Genomic DNA, 24,174 nt, shown 5'->3' on the forward strand with positions numbered 1-24,174 from the left:
GGCATAAGGAGTTAAAATGCTCCAACCTGATTTACTTCTGAGGGTAGACGAGGTTTCTTGTTCACAAAATACGATGCAGAAGAAAAATAGACTGACCACCCGCCTTAGGTCTGGTGCCAGTAGATTACCCCCAAGCCCCTACACACCTGATTTGACAATTATATAAAGGACAGATAGATGCATGGTGACTGCATAATCGGTACTGATGGGAGGGGGGGGGGGAAGGTAGTTTCGCTGTGTAAAATGATAGCCGAGCCATTAAATTATTCGTTTTCTTCGTAAGAAAAGTGCTGAAGAAAATTGTAACTTAATGGATATCTATTGTATATCAAGAAAGTTGTAACTCCCGCACCCTTCCCTGTCTGGCCTTCAGCGACAGTGTTCCCCATAGTTTGGGGGCTTGTAATGAATGGTAAATAAAGAACCAAAAATTAAAAAGAAATGCAACTTCCTCTACTGAATAAAAAAAAAGGAATAAATAAAATCAGCTCATGCATATATCTGGATGCCATCTTAATACCTATAGGGATGAATAATTGTTTCCTTCATATTATACTTAGTATATAAACAATACGTCATCCACTAACATTACAGACTACCGTAATTACGTGTGCATGATATGACCACCCCCACAAACGGTGCATGAGAGACGCCTTCCTGCACTGACAGTGATGTAACTAACCGGGCGGTTCCAGTGCCCGATGATACAAACATCGCTAAACTTCCTCCCTGTCCGCTCACAATGTTGAAGGACCCGAATAGAAATACGCCGCAGAGGCCTTATTGGGTTATCCTTGGTAGGTTTCACGCATGGCTGGTACTATTAAAAACTGGTTCAGTGTTTAATGTTTCACTTCTGATTGTATATGCCAAACTGGAAATCAGGTATAATTGATCCTTTATACAAAGGAAAAAGGGAGAAAGAAGTATGTGGTAAACATAGAGGTATTTGCCTTCTTAGTGTGACTGGAAAAACATACGGTAGAATACTTATTGATAGAGTTAGGCATACAACAGAGGAGCTAGTTGGAGATGAACAACCGGGATTTAGGAAGGGAAAAGGATGTGTAGATCAAATATCTGTTGTAAGATGTTTAATGGGGAAGTATCTAGAGAAGGGAAAGAAAGTGTATGTTGCCTTCATGGACTTGAGGAAAACTTATGACAGAACAGACAGGCAAGGTATGTGGAAGGTATTAATAATATATGGAGTGGAGGGAAAATTGTTGAGTGCTGTGAAGAATATGTACGAAGGAGTAAGGGCCAGGCCTACGGTGCGAGAGGATTGTGAGCTGAGTGAGTTCTTTGATCTCAATGTGGGACTGAAACAGGGTTGTGTGATGTCTCCACGGCTGTTTAATATATACATGGATAGGGTTGTAAAGGAGGTGCAAGGTAGGGCAGTGGATGTGGGGGTGGCTCTAATGAATGAGGATGAGATTTGGAAGCTTCCGGTGTTGCTGTTTGCTGATGATACAGTATTGTTGAGTGAAGATGAATGGAAGTTGCAAGGTTTGGTGAATGAATTTGGGACAGTGTGTAGGAAGAGGAATCTGAAAGTTAATGTAAACAAGAGTAAAGTTATGGTGTTTGAGAGGGATGAAGTCACAGAATGCACAATGAGATTGGATGGTGAGGATATGGAGAATGTGACTGCATTCAAGTACTTGAGTAGTGTGATGAGTAAGGATGGAACTTTCTGGGGATGAAGTGCTTGAAAGGGTACAGCAGGGAAGGAAGGTTGTTGGTTCACTGAAAGCAGTGATGAGAAATAGGGAGGTGAGTATGGAAGTTAAGAAGTCACTGCATGATAGTATTGTGATCCCTACCCTGACTTATGGAAGCGAGGCGTGGACCTTGCAAGAGGGGAACAAGTCTAGAGTGAGAGCAGTGAAAATGAGTTACTTGAGAGGAGCATGTGGAGTGACATGGAGGGACAGGTTGACGAATGAAGTGAAGGAACGTTGTGGGGTGGATGTTGATGTGGTTGAGAAGATTAGGAGAAATGCACTGAGGTGGTTTGGACATGTGGAGAGAATGGAGAATGAAAGACTGACTAAGAGGATGTATGTAGGTGAGGTGGATGGAGGGAGAGGGAGGGGTAGACCGAGGATGAGGTGGAGGGATGGAGCTGAGAGGTATATGAGGGAGGGGGGAGTGAGTTGGGGGGAGGGTAGTCAAATGGTGGGTGACAGAGTGACTTGGAGGCGTTTTGTCTGCGGCCAAACTTTGCAGGATTAGGGTGTCGGACCATAGATAGATAGATAGATTCACCTAAAAGAGGATGATAGACTGCATTGCAGCAAGAGTGAGGATAACATCAACCAACAATCCATTGCGTTCATGTTCAGATGAGATGGGGGTTGAAACTAATACTACTAATACCATTTTTTTCTTTAACATAACCCTAACATGATGGCCATCCATCCACAGTTGTTTTATGAAAATTAGCACTAATCATATACAATCCCCTGGCCCCACACGTCAACGTCTGTGGTCACTATCATCAGGGATCCTGCTTACCTACCAAGCAGTCTATCAGAAACAGCAGGTTAGGTGTAGAACAGATGTAAAATATCACATACTATAATAATTGCACACTTCACTACTCAAATGAATGAGAACATACACAATACAATTTACAATTTCTTAAGTCCACAAATATAGACAGCTCCAAATATCTTGTCTCGTTGCCATCGATCCCAGAAGTTTACTTCTGTTCCACTCTGCTTCTCTGTCCTCTTTCCACTCCAGTCCAACAATCACCGACCACGCTTCCATACCGGCAGCACCGACCACTCTGCCCAGCTTGACAGCAACAACCGAGACTTACGTAGGGTGGCCGAGTGTTGTAAGCAACGACAGATTAGAGAGACGATCGGCAGCCATGGACGTCACATCCCCTGCTGTTGCCTGCGACCCGTTAAGGGGTCAACAAGCAGATCACAGTCTCCGGGGGCCCAGACGAAGCTCAGGGGGACCGTGATTTGGCTCACCGTCGGGGCGGAGTTCGGCTTCATCAAGCACCAGGATTCTGGCGCCGATGTTTCCCTGCACTGCCAGACTGTCGTCGAACCAAACTCACAGCACCTCCAACAATGGTGAGATGAAGTTTTGTCTGTTTGGGACTCTGAAGGGTCCTGAGGCTCGGGATGTTATTGGGCCGGGAGGCGTGGCCGTGCAGGGTTCTGCCCATGCACAGTGACGTCTTGCAGTCTGGGGACACAAGGTCATGGTTCTGGGAGCCCTAGGGAGGTCAGCACTATCGTGGAAATGTGCATCGCGACTGCGGGAGCTTTTTGCAGGGGTGACAAGGGGACTTTGACCGTTCTTCTCTCCAAGATCTTAGAGCACAGGCTGCCTCACCTTGTCAACCCCGAGTGCTTCGCCCACGATGTGCATTCTGCCACTTGCCGCCGGTAATGTCAGGCCCGGCCACCTGCAGCTGCAGCTGGATGCTCCCCTGAACCGGAAGACTGCCGCTTTGAGCCCTGACCCGGCTCCGGACATGGCTATGATTCAGACCATTGCTGAAGTTCACCAACTGATGTCAGCGACTGAGGAGCGCCGGGACTCTCTTGACTCTGTCACCATGGCCAAGGATGCATCGACTGGCTCCTCGGCTGAGGAGGGGGTCGATGAGCCCTACTTTCCTCAGGCAGAGGAGGGCAGCCCATCTCGCCCTCCTACTGTGGATTCCTAGTATCGGCTAGATGTGTCCTCCTACCGTCACCTCCTGACACCCAACGCCCCCACCAGGCTGTACCAGCTCACAGTCTCGACCTATTTCACCTTGCACAATCTTCTCCAGGCGGCCTACCTGGGTGAGGGGATTCCATCTAGTCCAATTGCCAGGGGAGAGAAGGTATTTCTGGCTGATCTTCGAGCTTTCTACCAATGACTATATACAGATGACAGGAAAGCTATAAAGGATCTTAACGCTAACTGGAGCCTCTGAGTATGACAGTGCTGCATAACTAATGTAGGTGGCGTTGGTAACAAGATTTATCATCTGCATGTAAACAAAGTACACGTTTGCGAACAGACATTCCGCCAGGACCATAACTCGGCTGTCACCATGTTAACCTCTAAATAACTGAAAAATTAACTTATGAAACTACTTCGGATAGCCTACATACATATAAACATATACGTTTCAGTCAGATTATATAGTAATGAATGGATCGTTATAAAGTAGCTACGGTTGTATTTTTTCAATAAATGGTGTGAGACAAAGTGACATTTTCTCAAGTGTACATGATATGGAAAAAAAAAAAAAACATGGTTGGCCATTCACACTATAATATTGTGTGCGGTAAAGCCAAATGCTCACACACATAAAATATGTATATCATCGATTCCCAGCACAAAAAGACCGCTAAGTACTGTTGTGTGCTCTTCCATATGGTTATTGACCATTAGACCCGGAATGACCTAACTTAAAGTAGGTCTACCCACGCTGTGAGATTTTGTTTTCATTTATATATATGCTTAGGCATGCCTGGTTTATTGGCTTTTGTGTCTGTTCATGTTTAGTGTACATCATTCTGTTTTGATGCTTAGGCATTACCAATCTGTAGGGTTTTGTGCATTCAGTAAGTATTTGTATTATGCTGTACTTAATGTAACTAAAATGCGCGCTCCCGCTGCCAGAACCCCCACCCCACTACGGAGCTGCAGCCCTACCCCCACCCCAGGAGGACACCATGGTGGGCCAGGTGAATGCGAGAGTGGCCCAGAGCGAGACGGGCTCAGGTGCGCCCCGATCTTGTGTCCCTCTTCCCCTCAACCTGCCCAACCACGACGTTGCAGGAATGCGAAACTACTTCTCGGCCGGACCAGCTCTTGTCAGGATCAGGGTGGGACTGCTCCAGATACAGTCCCAGGCAGCGCCACAGTAAAGGCCACTGTATGTACCAGGGAGGGAACGGCAACTGTACATCCCTCAGCTGCCTCCCCCTGCAACCCTGCAACGACAGCCGCTGTACGCGTAGGGGAAGGAACGGCCACTGTATGTACCAGGGAGGGAACGGCCACTGTACATCCCTCAGCTGCCTCCCCCTGCAGCCCTGCAACGACAGTTACTGTACACATCGGGGAAGGAACAGCCACTGTACATACCGGGGAGAGAACGGCCACTGTACATCCCTCAGCTGCCTCTCCCTGCAGCCCCACAACGACGGCCGCTGTACGCGTCGGGGAAGGAACGGCCACTGTACGTCCTTCTGATGCAGCCACATTTGGAGCCCACCTTGGTGTGACGGCCACTGTACACACACCGACAGGCAAAGGCAGGAGGAGTGGAACCGCGACAAAGGCCACTGTACGTGTCGGGGAGGGAATGGCCACTGTACATCCCTCATTCACCTCCTCCGCCTCTTACGGAAGTAGCCCCATGGTAACGGCCATTGTACATACCGGTGAGGGAACAGCTACTATACATCCCTCAGCTACTTCCCATTGGGCAGGCAGACCCGCGGCGATGGCCACTGTATGCGCCGAGGAGGGAACAGCCACTGTATGTCCCTCATCTGCCTGTTTCTCCTTTGGGAGCAGCCCCCCGGCGACGGCCACTGTATGCACAAGGGAAGGAGTGGCCACTGTACGTCCTTCTGCTGCTACACCAAGGGGCTGTGAAAACACAACGACGGCCACAGTACACGTCGGGGAAGGGACGGCCACTGTATGCCCTTCGTTCGCAGTCCCGAGGGTTCTCCCAGAGGAGAAGGGCCCTTGCACAGCCCACTCTCCATCTCTAGGCTGCGCGGGATGCCCTTCTGTCTCTTCCTCCAGGTGTGGTTCCCCGGAGGTGCTGCCGTTCCAGGAGTGGTGATGAGGTCCTGTCACTGAAGGTGGGGTTCACACCCTCCAGTCTGCCTCTGGACGACGCTGGATCCTGATGGACGCCCTGCAGGCGAGGTGCTGCAGCCAACCCCTGACACCGCCCCCAACTAGGCGGCAACTGCAGTCCCAATCCTCCAAGAGCGAGCCCCCGGACCCCAGGGCAGGACAGCTCTGGCCCCACTCACTGTCAGCCCTCCGCCAGGAGCAAGAAGTGGCAGGCCCGACTCCTGATGCTGTTTGGCCCCAGTCCCAAGGGCCCCTCACCAGGTCGAGGCCCGAGCAGGAAAGGGCCTCCCTGCACCCCAGAACAGATCCGCGCCCGGGCCGCGACACCCCTGAGAGCTGTCCCGTGCCTTTGGCAGGAGGGCTCCCCAGTAGGGCTCCCTCCAATCCCCAGGCACCACCTTCGTTAAACCCAGACCCCAGCAGCCCAGTGATGACGCCTCCAGACCCCAGTATCGAACTAAAGACTTAACAGTGACAGTGACTGTTTGTGGTATAGAAACAGTGAGACAGAAACACCACCCACAAAGTGTCTCTATCCTAGGTTATCCAGAGTGCTGTGTGAATGTCTAAGCGCCCTAGAACCAGAGTAATATACTAGTGTGTGGCCAAGAGACCAATATACCACGTAGAGTCCAGAGAGACCGAGTGTATGAACAGTGTCACCACATCTATGTGATATTCTCTTGTGTACTAACTCAGATGTAAGCACAGTGCCCATGTGATATATTGTACCAATATTAATCAACCTGTCACTGTGCTCCATCCACATTCAGTGTACCATTGTACGTATATTGTAAGGAAGTTGAACTAAGGCAACAGATGTGTTAAGGTGTCCTGCTGAATTTTTATGCCCTGTTCCTTTGTAAGTGTTCTATTTCCGGTCTAGAAAGAGGACCCCACTCTGTCGCTGGTGTCTTTAGAACGAGAAGTCGGTCTAAATACGTTCAGCATAACACTGGTGGCAGCAGGGGGAAGGATCCGATTAGAACACAGAGGAACAAATAGGGAAATCTAGCACAATGGCGGCCAAACCACATATCCAACTGCCTAAATTCAACCCCGAACAATTTGACATCGATATGTACTTGGATATGGTAAAACCTATATTAGACATAGGGTTTGAAAATGACAGGGAGAAAATTGCCGTCACACTGCCTCAACTGGGCAAAATCGTGGCAACCATAGCCACAAACATCGTCCCCGAACTAAAGTGGGACCAATTCACACATATCGTGAAACAGGCAGTAATGCCATCCCTGGGCACAGTTGTAGCCTTATCACAACTTGACACCCTCACATACGATGGAAGCCTCGATGACACATTCATCCAGGCTAGGCGGCTCATCACAGCCACGTACCCAGACACAGACGCAAAAACCCGGGAACAGCTTATATGTATCACACTCCTCAGGATCCTTCCCGGTTTCATTAAAGGACATTTTATAATACATGACCCGACGGGAGACCTGGATAAAAATATCAATTTAATGAGGCACCTTCTAGCCATCCACTCCACCCCTCAACACATCAGCAAGATCAATCAATTCCCCACGAGTATCATTGCTATCAACCCGTGGGAATTTTCTCCTTGCTGCCACGAATGCCCAATTCACGACATCTGTGAGCAGCTAAAAGCTGCCTGGCGCAGCAAAGCGACACAAGGGCGCCTGCAAGCCTCCCCACCATAAGCCGATTGTCCCAAGCCTCAGAGAAAGAAAATACCACGGAGAAGGCACAGAAGGTGCCCCCCCCACTGCCCCCACATCCCACCATAATGACGGGGGCCACCTCACATCTCCCCCAGTCTACGACAAGGGGAAACGTCATGTTTCCTTTTCCTCTTCTCTCACTATCTCTTCTGTTTTACCTTCCCCTATTCCTACCCCTATTCCTAACCTTCCCACCTCACACACCACTTTCTCTACTACTATCGCCTCCCCCTTTCCTGTCCTCCCTCAACACAAAGCCTGCCTCCCCCTTAACAGGCCTCCTAGAATCCATGCCTCATCCTCTCCTAACCTACTCCCCAAAACCGTCTACTCCGGTTTACTGCCTCCCACCCGTCACCCCCCACCATCCTCAACCTCACCACCCCCAAGGACCCCCTCCCTCACTTCACCCTCACCGGACCCCCCGCCAGCCTCCTCCGATTCTGGTACATCATCCTCTCCGCCTGACACACCCAACACTGCCGCCTCACCTTCACCCTCTCCTCCACCCCACAACTCTCCGCTACCAGCCCTGCACCGAGCACCACCACGAGATGAAGGTCCAATGTATCGTATGGCATCGCCCACACAGACCTGGACAGAGAGTATGAGGGACACATCAACCCCTCCACAGCCTCCACCACACTTCACACACTTCCACACTCCACATCACATTCAACCCTCACCAAGAGCCCAACCACATTACTCAACACTGGACCACCCTAAACCAACACATCACACCCACACACCAGACCTCCACCACAAGCACATACCACCTCCAATCACGGGGCCGTGACTTCTTCACCACGGACGATGGTAAAATGTGCACTCCTGCTACCCCCCCCTCCCCACTATGGAGCTGCAGCCCTACCCCCACCCCAGGAGGACACCATGGTGGGCCAGGTGAATGTGACACTGGCCCAGAGCGAGATGGGCTCAGGTGTGCCCCGACCTTGTGTCCCTCTTCCCGTTAACCTGCCCAACCACGACGTTGCAGGAATGCGAAACTACTTCTCGGCTGGACCAGCCCTCGTCAGGATCGGGGTGGGACTGCTCCAGATACAGTCCCAGGCAGCGCCACGGTAAGGGCCACTTTACGTACCAGGGAGAGAAAGGCCAATGTACGTCTCTCAGCTGCTTCCCCCTGCAGCCCCGCAACGACGGCCACTGTATGCATCGGGGCAGGAACGGCCACTGTACGTCCCTCTGCTGCAGCCACGTCTGGAGCCCGCCTTGGTGTGACGGTCACTGTACGCACATCAACAGGCAAAGGCAGGAGGAGTGGAACCGCAACAACGACCACTGTATGCGTCTGGGAGGGAACAGCCACTGTACGTCCCTCATCCACCTCCTACGGGAGTAGCCCCGCGGTAATGGCCACTGTACGTACTGGGGAGGGAACGGCCACTGTACATCCCTCAGCTACTTGCCGTTGGGCAGGCAGACCCGCGGCGACAGCCACTGTACGCACCGGGGAAGGAATGGCCACTGTATGTCCCTCATCTGCCTCTTCCTCCTTCGGGAGCAGCCCCGCGGCGACGGCCACTGTATGTCCTTCTGCTGCTACCCCAAAGAGCTGTGGAACTGCGACGACGGCCACTGTATGCATCGGGGAAGGGACAGCCACTGTATACCCTTCGTCCACAGTCCTGAGGGTTCTCCTGGAGGAGAAGGTCCCTTGTGCAGCCCACTCTCCACCCCAAGGCTGTGTGGGATGCCCTTCTGTCTCTCCTTCCAGGTGTGGTTCCCTGGAGGTGCTGCCATTCCAGGAGTGGTGGTGAGGTCCTGTCACTGAGGGCAGGGTTCATGCCCTCCGGTCTGCCCCTGGATGACGTCGGATCCTGACGGATGCCCCGCGGGCGAGGTGCCACAGCCAACCCCTGATGGTGCCCCCACCTAGAGGCGACCACAGTCCCAATCCTCCCAGGGCCAGCCCCTGGACCCCAGGGAGGGACCGCTCTGGCCCCACTCACCATCAGCCCTCAGCCACGAGCAAGAACCGGCGGGTCCGACTCCTGACGCTATTTGGCGCCAGTTCCGAGGGCCCCTCACCAGGTCGAGGCCCGAGCAGGAAAGGGCCTCCCTGCACCCCGGAACAGACACGCACCCAGGCCGTGATGTTCCCAAGAGCTGTTCCGTGCCTTTCGCAGCAAGGCTCCCCAGGGCTCCCACCAACCCCTGGGCACCACCTCAGTTAAACCCAGACCCCAGCAGCCCAGTGACGACGCCTCCAGACCCCAGTGTCGTGCTAAAGACTTAACAGTGACAGTGACTGTATGTGGTATAGAAAAGTGAGACAGAAACACCACTCATAAAGTGTCTCTATCCCAGTTTATCCAGAGTGCTGTGTGAATGTCTAAGCGCCCTAGAACCAGAGTAATATACTAGTGTGTGGCCAAGAGACCAATATACCACGTAGAGTCCAAAGAGACCGAGTGTATGAACAGTGTCACCACATCTATGTGATATTCTCTTGTGTAGTAACTCAGGTGTAAGCACAGTGCCCATGTGGTATATTGTACCAATATTAATCAACCTGTCACTGTGCCCCATCCACATTCAGTGTACCATTGTATGTGTATTGTAAGGAAGTTGAACTAAGGCAATAGATGTGTTAAAGTGTCCTGCCGAGTTTTTATGTCCTGCTCCTTTGTAAATGTTCTATTTCCGGTCTAGAAAGGGGACCCCGCTCAATCGCTGGCGTCTTTAGAACGAGAAGTTGGTGTAAAAACATCCAGCATAACAGTAACTATGTGGTTTTGTGGTGTATAATTTCGAACACTGCAGTGTAGGCCTATATGCCTGCAGTGCCCAGTTAGAATGTTATATCAGACACGAAAGCCAGTCTTTATTATAATTAATGTAGTATACAGGTGGTTATCAGAAATCCGATTTATTTACTGGTGATTGGATAGGTCTGTGTGCTTATATGCTGTTAATTGCAGTACATTAATAAATATGTACCTGTTATTGATGGTTTCATTATTCATGATATATTAATACAGAAATACAATATTTAAAGGAGGAAAAAATATGAGACAATAGACAGGGAGAAAAATATCCATTCCATAACATGAGGATGAGTGAAAATAAATTTAGCCTACTTCTATTACTGACCAACAACATAAATGATAAAACAGGCGGGCAATACGTCAGGATGATGAAAACAATGGAAACACTCCTGTTATTAACAAAGATAAAGCAGAGTGGAAGAAAAACATAAATATGAGGTTAAATTGGCAATGAAAATATCTAAACGAAGGGAACACCAAAAGTCTATATATACTCCTGTTACTGACCGTATATGAAGTGGGTGAAAAATACTGAGGAGAAGGGATAAACTATTGCATAACACAAGATGAAAGAAATAGGTGCTCTTGTTTGTGTGTATTAAAAATTTATATTAGTTACTCATAAACAATAAGGTTATGTGTAACCACAATAGACTTTTTCCAGTAACGTCACAGAATGATGCGACTTTTGTTTACGACTCCATGGTGGACGTCAAACTCCATGCAGTAATGGCTGTCCAGACAGGGCTGTCAGAGATACAGCTGTCAGAAATATGCAGAAATCTTGATCAGCGCCATCAAGACCTATCCAGGAAGAAGATAAAGTGTTTGGGGCTGGATCCTTAGACCATATCCAGGGAGAAATTCACTAGTTTCAAGGACTGGTTACCGAAACCAGATCTCTGATACGGCGATCTCTACCATTATTTGGTAAACACCCCGTCAAAGTTCACTGGGGCATCCTTCAAGGTAAACAGACATGTCATATTGCACATGTGTAATACAGGTAGCTGGATGTCACGGGGGGATGTGAAATTATAAAATAAAAATGCTAGATGTGGCTTGGAAATAGAGACAAGGAATTAACTTGTGAAAATCTAGCAGCAAATTTTACTTTATGCCAGCTTACTTCGCCGATTCTCTAAGGACGAGAATTTATAAACTTTCCCAACAGTACACAGTAGAGACTAATTACTCACGCGTGCTGTTTGTTAGTACTGTTAGCCTCTTGAGAAAGTGACTCCACCCCTGACAATCAATAACTAATGCTAATAGTAATAAACAGGTTCTTGCCGGTGCATAACTCCTGGCTGGCACAACAGATTTAAGTCTGTTAAAAAGAACTGGCCTAAGTACCAGTTAAGGATAATGTAAAGAGTTTGTGCAAACTAGGAGCGGCAACTAAAATAAGCTTAATGTGGAGAAATAAAACATGAGTTTAATTACATTAAGTCCAAAGAAAAGAACTGTAAATTTATTGATTACAGTGAAATAAATTTATGTTATATGAATCTCAAAAATGAATTCAAAATAACAAGGAGAATACACTCACTCGCTCATTCAAAAGCTAAACACACTTAACCCGAGGCATCCCATCGACGTATGGGTGCGTCACAACATTTTTTTCACAGCTTGACCTGTCGACATACTGGTACATTGTGCAATTGCAAGGTTCATAACTTGCACAATTTTCAATTTTTGCGCATGATTCTTGGTATGTATACATGGGACACCTTCCTCTATTCCTCTACAAGATGCCAGGCAGGGACAATGCCTTATCCAGCATGACCTCCCCCCCCCCTGCATGCCATTGTCTCGGCAATTTACCTGTTACCAGTGACCTGGCCAATAAAGACATTCAGGACCAGAGTGATTCCCCAATCGATGACAATGTGGAAGACAAAGTTTACATAGCATTAGAGGAAGAAACAGTCAGAAATGATAATCAGGTAATGTCATCAAAAAAGCTCAGGTATGTTGATGTGTTAGTGAGTGAAACAATGCTTATATTGCCTATATTACTGTTTGAAAACCAATATACTCTTGTACTACATATAAATTCGTACCAAATAAATTAAACAATACCGTTTATGAGTGGTGTGGAATAGTTACCCTCTCATAGAACTCGTTTTCTTTGGAGCCAGCCTGATAGAAAACACAGTAAGGTAAGGAGGTATGGCTACCTGTATCGACTATTTTAAACCTCAGGTGAGTGATTTCTGTATGAATTTTTGATGTTTCTCACCAAAAGCAGAGGTTTTAGCCAAAAAAAAATTTTTCCAAAATTGGTCGTGACTGGGGGGAGTCAGTTGTGGAAAATCGGTCAGGACGTGACGGGTTAAGCCTAGAAAAACGAAAAGAAATACTGGTCAGTGGAGGGGAGCCGAATGAGTAGTCTGGGCGCCTGTGATGAACATCAAAGTGCTGCTATTCGCTAAGCCCGCTTTGCCAATTCACCGTCTAGGTGGAGAATCAGGAACTCGCTGTACAACGGAGACGCTGCTCTACGCTGGGCACAAACAGTTCTACCCTCGTGGCGACTCAAAGCTGACTAACTTCAAACTATGAAAGGGGGCGAGAGATGGCCGTGTTCGAACTTCAACGGTCAATGGAAATCAAGTGAGCGATATAGCCTCGCAATAAATCACTCAGTGAAAGCACTAATGTCTTGGGTAAGAATGGTCACTTGTGAAACAGTAAGAAATGTTCTGAAAACCATCCCGATCAAAGTGAATACAAGGACGGTTGAAGTGAGTGATGCGCAGTGGGAATTCCACTAGAATTCGTGGTTTTCTCACTGAAGTACAATGTCACGAATTTAATTCGTGACACTGGAAATGACATACAGTACAAGTTAATTGTCTTGATAAGTGGAGCCAAGAGGGACTCTGGGAATCTAGTATGTGATGAATGGAATAGGTTACCAAGTGATGTAATTACTGTCCTCTCTTCAGAAAGTTAAAATTAAAATTAAAAACAGGAATGTGGAGGCCAATATGCAGTGACCGTCACCAATCATAACTATGCTACTTTTATCTTAATCTGGCCCAAAATTTCATTTTGCAGCATCTTTAATTGAGAGAAAAAGACGATACCTAGGCTCTACATCTTTTTCATAGCACTTCTTCATGACTAGCATCACTTTCTAGTGTTACTCTATTGTGACAACCCAGAAGCCAAGATGGGAGGATGGCAATTTTGGCCAAGGTAGAGTAAAAGGAGTCTAGGCCAAATACTGTACCATCAATCAGACAGTGACAAGGTAGGGCTTTTTTTTATTAGGAAATATAGTCTTAAACTGCGATAGGTTAGGTTAGTTAGGTATAAAAAATAATAACTTCCAACCGAAATGAGTATCAACTGAAAATAGTCACACTGGAAACTTACTAAAGAACATTTATTTTGGAAATTTCAGTAAAGCCTAGATACATACATACAGCCACTACATGTGTGAAGCAGTTTAAAAAGTCATGCATAAATGATTGTATATGCCAAAACTTTTAATAATACTACTGAAGTTAACTTTTATATTACAAATGAAACATAACGTTGGCTGCAAGTAAAATGAAGGTCATTTATTTCATGCTACTGAATACCACAACATAAAACTTGAATACTTGAACAACATAGCTTAAATGACTTAACGTTTTATATTAACAGAAAAGTCTTACTCCATACAGTAGTAAAAGATAAATATAAATGGCTGTTGATATAACCTTTAGTAATTACATAATTTTTGTGCCCAGAAAAAAATTGTATATTTAACAGGAGCACGTATTGGCGTTTGGCTTTCGATGGAGCAACTTTCATTTCTAAGTAAAATGAAAAACTATAGGGTACATAGTAATACTAGTAATTATTTCATTTTAATCGAAACAGTTTAGCACCGGCTCATACTGGTATAAAACAGTTTTATACTGTAGAACTGAATAGTGTTCTGTACTCATACCATTACAATGATCCATCATGAAACAAGTATCAGTTTCAAATGAACCACACTGTCAAATATTGAAAAATATAAAACTTTAGGCTATAACCTAATCTAACCTAATCTAATGTAACCAAATCTTACCTTGAGTATGACCCAACTTGCAATTTATTCAGTGTTACGTAAGCACCTAACATTCTTAAATATCACTGCTATGGAGAATTAATGTCTGAGTTCGTCTGCGTAAAACTGGAATAATACCTAAACAAGGCTTGTGATATGGACCGTCCCCTTCTACTCGTATTCCCACGCACACACATGGCCATGTGAGTCTTGTAATCTGTGACAGCACAATCTGGATATCCCATGACATCTGCAACTGTTAAGAATGAGAAATATGACCATATCTACTCACAAATCATCGGCTGACATGATATAAAATGCTTGCTACTGATTCGGGTGTAGGCTGTAGGCTGTCAGTTCTCCCTCCCCACAGCAGCTATCCACTACTGTCGCCTTCCCTTATTGGCTGGAAATCAATAGAAGTGTACCCCACTTCCAGTTTTCTGCCTTGTTTTACAGCCAAAGGCACAACAGCGGAAAACCATTTTGGAATCTGCACTTCTCTTTCCCAAGACGTCCGACAATTTGCCGTCCGCTATGGAGTCATAAACAAAAGTCACGTGACTCGTGACGTCACATGGAAAAGGTCTATAGGGAGGGTGGGAGGCGGCGACAAAGCTGCCAACACATATTTTGGTCATCCATTTTTCTGTTAGCTGCAACATGCACCTTCCTATCATGGTTTATATAGTAATGGCTTTCTACTTCATGTTGCCTCCACGCTTGGCCCCGTAGACTGGCCGTCTTGTGCAATGCCCGTGCTCTGTTGTCTTGTTTCTGTTCCAGTGACCTTCTTTGACCTAATGCCCCTCACAGTGAGCGATGGCCATAAAGCAAAAAAAATAAAATAAAATAAAAAATTAATAAATAAAATGAAAAATAAAAAAAGGAAGCAATGCCATTCAGCACCTCACCACAGAACCTCTGTTGATAGCGCTCCAGGTGCCACCTCTGGCATCATTACTGACGGCATGTTTCCCTACACAGCGATGGGTCTGTGTCTGTAGGTGAGAGCACCACTACTGCAGTAGGGGGGACGGGGTGTAGTGCACAGTGGTCTGGTTGGTTTGGCTGGCTGTATGTTCTGCCGTTTCATTCCACTTACAACATGATCTACAGGTCGAAACAACCACTTTCAATAATTAACCAGTACATTTAATTCAAGTTCATGAATGTACGAAAATTTTGGGACTTGTTAATACATCGTCATCATGTTTAAAATATACATAATATACAGAGGTGCCTACCGTATAACTTGGTGAAGGACACTAAAATTTCAAATGTGGCAGCGTTGACCCTTCAATTTAGTACGAGACATGCAAATTCTTGACTCTCCAGAGGGTTTTCCTTCGTATTTTTCTGGGATGTAGAGTATGATCATGAGGGACGTCGGCAAAACACATTACTGTAGGATAGTGGTCTTTTATTAACTCACGGTATCTCCATATATACTATACTCGCAGCACCACTCTGAGGTTGTCATTATCGTATCCTGGCATCCTACCGATCAACAGTGCTTCCGATTTCGTGTATAATATGATACGCATACGAAACAGTTGTCAGTATTATTTGAATGGCCAAATATGCAGGCAGTAATGAATAATACGGTTAATTAGAGTAAATTTTGAGTTTCAAAGAATAAATACTGTCGCAGACAGCTGTTTTATTAGTTTATAACGTCCCTGATTAAAATTTAAAAATTAGTGCACCCACCTGATCCACTATATGTTAATTACAATATATCTACGTCGTATTCTGGTGTGCCAAAACATAGGTTAGCTTGTACCCATATATTCTGGATTATTATCCACAGAATGTGGCATTGCAATATTGTTGGGTATTGCTGGTGGGGGATTGATAGCAGATGAATGGCAGAAGACGGAAAAGCTACATGGTAGCACCCGATGTGAGGGATTTGCCTCATTCTCTACCCGCTGCACTATGCTCCATTAACCCATATTTGTAAATATGTTGAAGGAAATAAGTTTTATTTATGTATTTATTTATTTTACAGTATTCCTCTAAAATCCAGTATATTTCTCCCCTAGATTTAAACTTAACATTAATGAAATCTGACGTCTTGGAGTGTGTTTAGCGGCTGAGTACAATAAATGTAACCGTTAGGTTCAATGAACGCGTCACTGTGAGGTTGGCAGTGACAGAACGAAAACAACTAAGAAATCGGGAGCATCACTACTCCACAACAGGAGAGCAAGAGAACAGATGCGAGGCTTCTAACTCGCTGGCCGCTCGTTTAACACTGGTGTCTGGTCAGGTCACTCTGGTGGTGTAGACGGTAGACACAGCTGGGATGACTGATGATGCCAGATTATAGAATTAATGTTTCTCACGAAACTTATGGCATAGATACCGGCTTTAGAATATGAATTGCTTCAGTGATTAATTATTTTACAATGTAATTTATTGTGAACCTAGGTGTAGTGCACTTTTTATGGCACTTCAGAAAATCAGCCGCTATCAGATTCTTGTCAAAAATCTTATTACTCTAAAACAATCTGTCTAAAGTCTAGATAAGCAATCTGCAATAACATTTTCTTTCCCTTTGACATGTTGTATGTCTAATGAATACTCCTGAAGAGGTAGACACCATCTTGTCAATCTCTGATTTTTATCTTTAAACTTACTAAGGAATTTCAGTAGGTTATGATCGGTATAAATGACTATGGGGTCAAAACCAGAACACAAATAAAATGAAAAATGCTGTAAACCCAAAATCAAGGCCAAAAGCTCTTTCTCAATAGTTGAGTAGTTCTTTTGAGGTGGAGTGAACTTCTTACTGTAATAAGATACAGGGTGTTCAATACGCTGATCATCCTCTTGCAGCAAAACAGCCCCAGCTCCTGTATCACTTGCGTCAACAGCCATCTTAAAAGGCTTAGCAAAATTTGGAGTAGCGAGCACTGGCTGACTTAATAGGATAGCTTTAAGTTCACTGAAAGAGGATTCACAGTTATCGGTCCAGACAAATTTAACTCCCTTTTTCAGCAGGTCTGTAAGTGGTGATACAAGAATTGAAAAGTTAAGAACAAATCTCCTGTAATAACCTACCATTCCCAAAAATCTTTGTAGTTCTTTCCTACTTTTAGGTCTGGGAAGATTACTTACAACCTGAACCTTAGCTCCTGGTGGTGCAACGTGTCCATCGCCAATTACGTAACCAAGGTACTGAACTTTAGCTTGACCAAACTCACACTTTGATAAATTAGCTACAAGATTAGCCTGAACCAAACGCTCAAGAAATTTACTGACATGGCATAGGTGATCTTTCCAGTTGTCACTGAAGATTAATACATCATCAATATAAACAACACACCCTGCCAAACCCTCAGTTACAACATTCATGAGCTTCTGAAAAGTGGCTGGTGCATTCTTCATACCATATGGCATTACAGAACATGCAAGTCTTTCCTAGTGTTACAAAACATGAGATCCCCCTAGCACGTTCAGTCATAGGTACTTGCCAGTATCCCTTTAACAAATCAAACTTACTTATGTACCTAGCCTTTCCGATCTTGTCTATGCAATCTTCCACGCGAGGGAGAGGGTAAGTGTCTGTTTTGGTTATCTGATTAACACGTCTGTAGTCGATGCAAAGCCGCTGTGACCCACCTGGCTTAGGGACTAGAGTGACAGGAGAACTCCACTCGCTCTGACAGGGCTCAATCATCTTGTGGTCCAACAGGTAGCCAAGCTCCTTCTGGATGAGAGGAACTTTCACTGGGTTCACACGGTAAGGAGGCAGTTTAATTGGCTTTGCGTCTCCAACATCGACATCATGCATCAACACAGTGGTTCTTCCTGGAGTGGCATGGAACACTTGCGGGTACTCCTGCAGTAATGCCGAAAACTCCTGCCTTTCCTCAGGAGCTAGATGAGAAAGCTTAGTCTGGAGATCATTCATGATATCAGGATTCTTCCCCAAACTATCACTCAGGCTCATACTGCATGGAAGAGCTTCACTTGCAGACTCGGGTGGAACAGCTACAGTGCAGACTGGGTTATTTTCGTCCCGCCTGTGATATAAATTTAGCATGTTGATGTGACAAAGTTGCTTGTTCTTTCTACGATCTGGTGTGGCGATGACATAGTTGACATCACTGAGTTTCTTCTCCACGAAATAAGGACCACTAAACTTGGCTTGAAGAGGTTGCCCATGCACCGGTAGCAGAATCAAAATCTGATCTCCTTGCTGAAAGTGGCGTAACCTGAACTTCTTATCATACCAAGTCTTCATCTTCTCCTGAGCAGCTCCTAAATTCTCTCTCGCCAGCTGTAAAGTAGTGGACAGCCGTTCTTTGAACTTCATCACATACTCCAGCAGGTTGACGTCATCTTCCTCCGACAGCCAGCATTCCTTGAGTAGCTTAAAGGGTCCTCTTACTTCATAGCCAAACAGTAGTTCAAAGGGTGAGAAGTCCAGTGATTCATTTGGAGATTCTCTTGCGGCAAATATAACGAATGGAAGACCTTTATTCCAGTCTTTCTGATGTTCCAAACAGTATTTCCTGAGCATCGATTTGAGTGTTTGATGATATCTCTCCAACGCTCCTTGGGTCTGGGGATGGTAAGCTGAAGACGTGATCTGGGTGATGCCCAACTCTTTCAGAGACTGCTTGAAAACATTTGACATGAAATTACTTCCCCGGTCTGACTGTACCTCCTTGGGCAGACCAAACTTTGTGAAGAACCCTAGCATTTCCTTAACCACGTTCTTTGCTGAGATATTTCTAAGTGGAATGGCTTCAGGATAACGAGTAGCCATATCAATCAGGGTCAACACATAAGAAAATCCTGAAGAAGTCTTAGGAAGAGGGCCCACAATATCCACCAACACACAGGTGAATGGCGCCTCAAAAGGAGGAATGGGAACTAGAGGTGCAACCTTTTCGGTCTGATTACACTTCCCCACAACTTGACAGGTGTGACAAGACATACAATACCAGGAAACATCCCTGAAGCTACCTGGCCAGTAGAAGTGTTTCAAAATGCGTGCCACAGTCTTCCTCACTCCAAGGTGTCCTGCCAAACTGGAATCATAAGCCACTCTAATGATATCCTGCCTACAAACACAAGGGATGACAATTTGATGTACAACCTCCCATTCACAGTCGGCTGATGCTGTTGGGGGTCTCCACTTCCTCATAAGTACTCCTGACTTTATATAATAACAAGTAGAAGCACCAGCTGACTCTTCCTCACTGCAAGCAGAGTTAGCTAGACCTTTCAACTCAGGGTCAGCAACCTGCAACTCAACCAACTCTTGACGAGACAAATTATCAACACTACGGGGTACTGCCTCATCTGGCGAGTGGTCCAAATTAGCAAGAAAAGTGTCAGCTAGGATAACATCATCATCATCATTATCCTCTAAGTCACCAGTAACTTTAGACTTAGCCCTAGTGACAGCACATGCAGGGAACACATCAGGGACATCACAATCCTGGGCCGCAGCCACTGGCTCACTAGACAACTGAGGAGCTGGACACACTTGACTTCCACCAATATCATTTCCAAGTAAGAAAGTTACACCTGACATTGGGAGTGTCTCAACCAACCCAACCATAACAGAACCATTAACAAAACCAGACTCTAAATTCACTCTGCACAGAGGGACAGAGAAGTAATTATTCCCTACACCTTGTAAGATTACAGTTTCATCAGCGGAATTAACATTAGAGCCTAGAACACTGGTCAGCATAAGGGATTGGCAAGCACCTGTATCACGATATATTTTAACTGATTTCCTGTCATTACTGTCCAGAGGACTGACAAAACCATCAGACAGGAAATTAGCACATGAACTCTTGAGAGTGTCACCCACGTTACTGCTCAAAAGAGGAGCTTTATCATGAGAATTTAATTTACCCCTCAAAGCAGGCTCAGTTAACTCAGTTAAAGAATTCTGGGAACTCTCAAGGGTGAACACTAGACCAATTGACTGAATATTTAAAGACTCCTTTTTGTTCACATCACGCTGTCTCCTGAAACATTTCTCCGTAGAATGACCAAGCTTACTACAATAAGTACATTCATTTTTCTGAAATCTAGAGGTGAAGCTGGTATTTACTTCCTGAGAAACATCATCTTTATTCTCTTTCCTGTTACCTGTACTCTGAGTAGGGGCAACGTACTTACTCTCAGCTTTCCTTTTTTCTCTAGAATATCTCTTGTGAGTGAAAACATATTCATCAGCTAAAACTGCAGCATCAGACAAATTATCTATTCTTCTCTCATCAAGATACAGGCTTACATCTTTATTAATACTCCTTTTGAAGTCCTCCAGCAAAATCATCTGCTTAAATTTATCAAAATCAGAATCCACATTCTTAGAATTTAACCACTGCTCTAACAGATCTCCTTTGATTTTTGCATACTCAACATGGGATTGTTTATCTTGCTTATAAGTTGTCCTAAATTTTACTCTATAGGCTTCAGGAACAAACTCATAGGCCTTAAGAATCAAGCTCTTAACTACATCATAATTATCAGATTGATCCTGAGGCAGAGATGCATAAGTTACTTGAGCTTTACCGGTGAGAACAGTTTGAAGGAGTATTGGCCAATACTTTTTAGGCCAATTAAAACCTGTAGCTACCCTCTCAAACAACTGAAAATACTTTGTTAATCAGATTCATTAAAAGGAGGGACAAGTTTAACATTTTTAGCCACATCAAAATCACCAGAGCTAGATGATCCAGTTCCACCTTGTTTCATGCGATACTCATGGTCTACCTGAATCCTAGCAAGTTCAATTTGTGCCTCCTGAGAACGTGCCTGAAACTCAGCCTCCTTAGCACGAGCCTCCTGCAGGGCTAGCTGTAACTTAGCTAATTCAATCTGCGTTTGCTCATTTGGAGGAGTTACATTAAACAAGCTTTCATTAATCATGTCGACAATTTGATCTTTAGAATGATGAGAGTGAACAACAATTCCCAATTGTTGAGCAACAAGCGTAAGTTCATTCTTTGCTCTGTTTTCTACATCACACACTGTTTGCACATTTGACAAAAAATCTTTGGCTTCATAAAGAGTTGTAATAGTAGCCATCATGAATAAATCACAGTCACAAAATATCAACCAATATCCTTATGATAATATCCTGAATATCCTGATAAGAGGTCGCCAAATTTATGTTACGGAACAGAGAAAGATAATGAACACTTCAAGTGAGAATACTAAAAATCACTACTGTCCCGCAAAGTTCCAGGTTCAAAACAAAAGAGTTAGGTAAAATTTCAAGTTAAAGATTAATGCTCAAACTAACAACAAAACATTCAATACTCATAAGGATAATGTAATGGCAAAAAACAGGTTAAATATATGGTTAACTGCAACAGCCGCTATTAACACGAAATTAGCAAGAGTAAATTTATCTAAGTCAGCCCTGATAAAAATGAAAAAACCGGATAATGCTCAGTTAAAGCAAGATATATTATTACAGATACAAAATATTATTACTACTGGCTGACAGCAAAAACTTTACACTAATCACAAAGACATCACTAGGCCTACGAATTAACACCCCATGCTATACAGTACAAGAAAAAATGTAATAACACTTATACTCAAATTACACAGCTGCTAGATGGCTGGAGACTTCCTGAGCACTCACAATAATAACAACTGTACAGGGGAGGACAGAGATGTGAGCAAAATGAGTAGATCTAAGTGGCAATTAATGCAGAGACTGAGCTCATTATATAGGGTCCGGCAGAGCTTGATACAACTTGTAAGGACGCGCAAATGAAGCCATAGGGGACAAAGAGTTGACAATCCTGCTCTGAACAACAGAAAGAACGACATACTCTACTATAAGAGAGAGAAGGGGGAGTGGGGCAGAACACGCTCGTGATCAAACATGCAGCATACTGTACGTTAGAATTATACAAAGGATGATGAAATCATAGGCTTTGTAACAATATATATATATATATATATATATATATATATATATATATATATATATATATATATATATATATATATATATATATATATATATATATATATATATAATGTTACTGTTGGTACTAACCCATAGTAATGGACTTGGATAACTGAAGAAGGTATATGTACGTAAATCTGTATATAAATGTAGTGGAATTGTTAAACTACAGTACTAGAAAGAGTAAAATAGCTTGTGGAGAGTGATGGAGGGTGGTCGCGGGTCAGTTCTGTGTGCAGACTCAGGTCGTAAGGCCTGTCACACTGCAGGTACGACTTATTGCAAACCACCCACGACCTGCAAGTCGTGGGTGGTTTTGGTGAAGTTTACGACCAGTCTTCATATGTCTTGGTCTAGCCGCAGGCCACCATGGCGACCAAAAAATCATCACGAGGTTTTTCATGCTGCATGAAAAACCTCCCCGCGACCACCGATGTCATGGCATGGAAACCACCCAGTGGGCAGCTGGACTGCGTCTGGCTGGCTTACGGACTGCGACTGGTCAGCGACACCTGATTTTTAAGTGGTGGTTGCTATCCAGACAGAGGCCAGTCGCCGCCCGCTCTGTGCGGTGGCCGTCTGCACTCCGTCAAGGTGACGAATGGACTGTGGTGGCCCCCATCCACAAGCCTCCTGTCTGGGGTGGTGGTTGAAGTCCGGCCGCTGTCCGGCCGGCGACTGGTCGAGCGACAGGTGGTGGGCTGGACCGCGACAAGCCTCCGGCCAATCTGCGGCTGGTGTCAGTCTATAGTCTGATTCCCGCCCGCTTGCGGCTTAGGTGTGGCCCGCAACTGTGGACAATGGTGCCACGTTTCCCCAACTTGCGATGTGAAACGGAAGCTATTTATGTACAAGGCATCATAAATTCGATAAATTCAGATGAATAAAACTTACACTTGTGTATTTTGATGGATGAATCAACAGTAATCTTATTATGCATAAAATATTTATACAGTCACACACAAACATGGCATACATATTGTACAGTGTTGCTAAAAGATATTGTAGTCACTTTTAATGGTTTTTAGCGTAGTTTTTGGGTGGGTAATAATATCACAGTTATGGATATAAGATAATGAGCCTGAAAAAAGAAGAAATATGCCAATATCCAAAGTAAAAGAAATAATTCATGTAATTCTTGTGAGTGGCAATACTTACACACCCATCTGGCCTAAAATAAAGTACCGTAGACCCAACCATAACTTGTACAGATGTTGCTTGGGAAAAATGCTCACATTTACTGGCTTTTACCATAATTTTAAGGGCGAGGAATAATCACATTTATAATCATAAGCTAATATGTAGGACAAAATAGTAGGCATATGCCAATACCCAAGTAAAAAAAAAAAAAAATTATTCATTCGCGAGCGGCAACACTTCCACACCCAGTCGGTGGCGTTGACAGAGAGAGAGAGAGAGAGAGAGAGAGAGAGAGAGAGAGAGATAACGGTATAGAAAACGTGGCAACACTGTACACAGACGCGGGCCACACCACAGTACCAAACGTGCGCGAGCAGGACTATAGTGGTCACCATCTAAACTGCAACAGGACGTGGACCGGCCAGCCACCCGTCTGTGTCTTGATCTGTGTGTACCTGGCCATGGTCGCCGTTCGGCCGCACACCGGACGGAAGCTGGACAGACACTGGATGACCACCAGTAGCCGATCGGTGGCATGATTGCCCGGAGACCTCTGTGGTCGGGGTTTTGCGATTTTCAGGTTCGCGACAAGTCGTACCTGCAGTGTGACTGGGGCTTAACGTCAACTTACTGGCTGTTCGTTTTTTTTTTTTTTTTTTTCTCCTG

The sequence above is a fragment of the Coenobita brevimanus genome, chromosome 57, assembly GCF_032717465.1.
Source record: "Coenobita brevimanus isolate Jiangsu-jjx chromosome 57, ASM3271746v2, whole genome shotgun sequence".
Lineage (NCBI taxonomy): Eukaryota > Metazoa > Arthropoda > Malacostraca > Decapoda > Coenobitidae > Coenobita > Coenobita brevimanus.